The 2,725-nt window shown below is 48.9% G+C and overlaps 1 protein-coding gene across 1 annotated transcript in view; it reads right to left on the bottom strand.

Annotated features, from left to right (window-relative positions):
* Positions 1-2,725, bottom strand: part of CFAP46 (cilia and flagella associated protein 46) — a gene marked incomplete at its 5' end in the record, with an annotated part of 97,130 nt that overhangs the window by 50,520 nt on the left and 43,885 nt on the right. The window lies entirely within an intron of this gene.

Raw genomic sequence — 2,725 nt, 5'->3', positions numbered from 1 at the left:
CAGGGGCAGGTGGATTTAGGTCACGACCAGATAAACTGGCCAACAGCTGACACGCAGGAACCGTGTGGGTTCTCCCCAGACCTCAGCCAGTGCAACATGGAGCCACACGCCTGGGCCGAGAGGGCGCCTCGCAGTCAGGGCTGTTTGTTACTGCAGCTCGGCGTCTCCTAACCTGACTGGTGCAACTGCTCAGGCATCACAGAAGTGTACCATTTAGGGGCCAAACTGGTGCAAATACCTTTCCAGTGTTCACTTTTTAATCTCCTGCATTTCTCATTATTCTCTCATCATTTAAATTCTCATGTATCTGAAAGTGTGCCTTTTTGACCACTCTAAACTTTAGGAAGTAATCTTTCCTCAAAACACTGCTTTGCTCAGTTCTAGTTTCTCGTTTTCCCTATAATTTGAATGTTTACAGCTGCTAACACTGTAGCCATCTGATGTATATTTCAGCACGTGGAGTAAAGTGTAGCCGGGGCGCCGGGTGCGCCAGGGGGTACAGGTTCCCCCGCAGCCCAGCTCCTCGCAGGTCCTGAGCGTCTGGGCTGCCGTCTTCATCTCCCCCGGCCGCACCAGCAAACAGCCTGAATGGCTGGGTCTAGAGCTCAGCTTAATAATTACCCACAGTCACATTCTTGTTCACTATTTTAAATCAGAGTTTCTCTCTCACAGGCTCCGCAGTGCCTGAGGGAGCGGCTGCTGCTCGAATCCACGTGTTCAGCCTTCCCAGTGTACACCTCGGCCCCTACGCTAACAAGGATGGGCTACTCTATTTTTTAGCAGATAGTCATCTTATCTTAGAAGTAAATTATAAAGTATTTACTGTCTTAAGATCACTTTTTCCCGCAGAAATGTACCTCCACGTTTCTATGGCTATAGAAGTGTGAGGTACCTGCCAGAACAACCCAGAGAGCAGACCCCAGGGCTCGGTTTCCTCGTGAGCACAGCGAGGGTCCCTGGTTGTTCGCAAAGGGCCCGCTCCATGCCCACCCTGTGTTCCGCGCTGAACGGGCACTACCTGTGCTTATGGCCATGACTGTACCAGCTCTACAGAGACTCTAAAAGCACAGGCACTTCCCAGCCTACAAACCTGGGAGGAAATTCCCTTCCGTCATCCCTCCACTTTGGAAGTCGGCCGTGGGCCACTGGTGCAGAAGCAGTGTTCCCCCTTTCTCCTGAAGTAAAAACAGAGTAACAACACAGACGTCAAAGCTGCAATTATTTCATCAGTTTGCTTTTCATTTGGCTCCATATCGAATTATGGAAATCACAGCTAAATTTCTGAAATACCAAGTCCCAAGAAGTGGAATCACATTTTGTTCCAGTTCAAGGTTCAGTGACTTAGAACCAATGCCTGTGTGTGACTTAGAACACACAGGCACACACACATATGCACAGACCAGCCCCTCAACATAGCTTATGGCTTTTAATGACACAAAGCATCCGAGGCAGCTTTCCAGCTTTAAATCAACGGGATCAAGAGCACATTAGGAAAACTTACGGGACACGACAAAAGCAGGGCTCAGGGGAAGACCACTGCTGCAAATGCCAGCGTTGAGAAAGAAGACGGACCTCACCAACAATCTAACTTTACACCTTAAGGAATGTGGGGGAAAAAAGCTAAATCCAAAGTTGGGGGTGGTTACTAAATATAGAGCACAGAAAATAACAGGAAAACAAATGCAAGATCAACAAAATGGACAGACCTTTAGCTAGACTGACGAAGAAAGAAGACACAGGTTACTAAAAGCAGAAGCGAAAGTGGAAACGACAGCACCAGCCCTGCAGTGACAGAAGGAACTGCCGCATCCACAGACTATCAGTCAATTAGCAACTCTATTCCAACAAACTAGATAACACAAAAGAAACAGAGAAATCCCTCCAAACACTCAAATCGCCTAAGCTGACTCAAGAAGAAATAAAAAATTTCAACAAACTTCTAACAGTAAAGTCTGAATCAGTAATCAGAAACCTCCCAATAAAGAAAATTGACAAGATGGCTTCATGGGTGAATTCTACCAAACATTTAAAAAAAGAACCACACAGATCCTTCTCAATTCTTCAAAAAACTGAAGAGGAAGGAATAGCTCTTAACGCATTCTATGAGGCCAGCACTACTTTGACAGGGGGTCCCGGTAAAGACATCACAAGAAGAGAAAATGATACATGAATATCCTTTATGCATATAGAGGCAGGAATTCTCAACAAAACACGCTGCCGAACTCAAATTGAATCCAAAAATATGGCAAAACAGTATTCACCATGACCAAGTGAGCTCTATCCCAGGAACACAGGGTAGTCCCACATAAAGAATGCATTAATGCAAGGAATAAAGGAGAAAACCACACGGTCATCTCAACTGATGGAGAAAAGGCCGTTGACAAAATCCGAAATAATTTCATCACATCTCCCAGAAAACTAGGAGTGGGGGGAAACCCCTCAACGCAATAAAGCTATGAGAAGCTCACAGCTGTGCGGCGCTGAGTGCGGCCACTGAGCCGCTCCCTGGGCCACGACCGCCCTGGCACATGATGACGGGGCAGCGGGGAGGCTGCGCCCCAGGGGCCCCAGACGCCTTCCGTCCCCCGGGGGGCCTCCCTGGGCCCAGGGTGGGCTGTGCCCCCGGCCTGCCTCCTCTCCGCTCTCATACTGGAGCTTTCGGTGAGGGGGCGGGAGGCCGTGCGGCCGCCTGCCTGCCCCGCTGCGGCCTCAGCGATGTCCCCCC

Source organism: Bison bison, unplaced genomic scaffold (assembly GCF_000754665.1).
Source record: "Bison bison bison isolate TAMUID 2011002044 unplaced genomic scaffold, Bison_UMD1.0 scf7180017864456, whole genome shotgun sequence".
NCBI classification, from domain to species: domain Eukaryota; kingdom Metazoa; phylum Chordata; class Mammalia; order Artiodactyla; family Bovidae; genus Bison; species Bison bison.
Note: the sequence above shows the minus strand (reverse complement) of the source record. Positions and strands in the feature narration are given on the sequence as shown.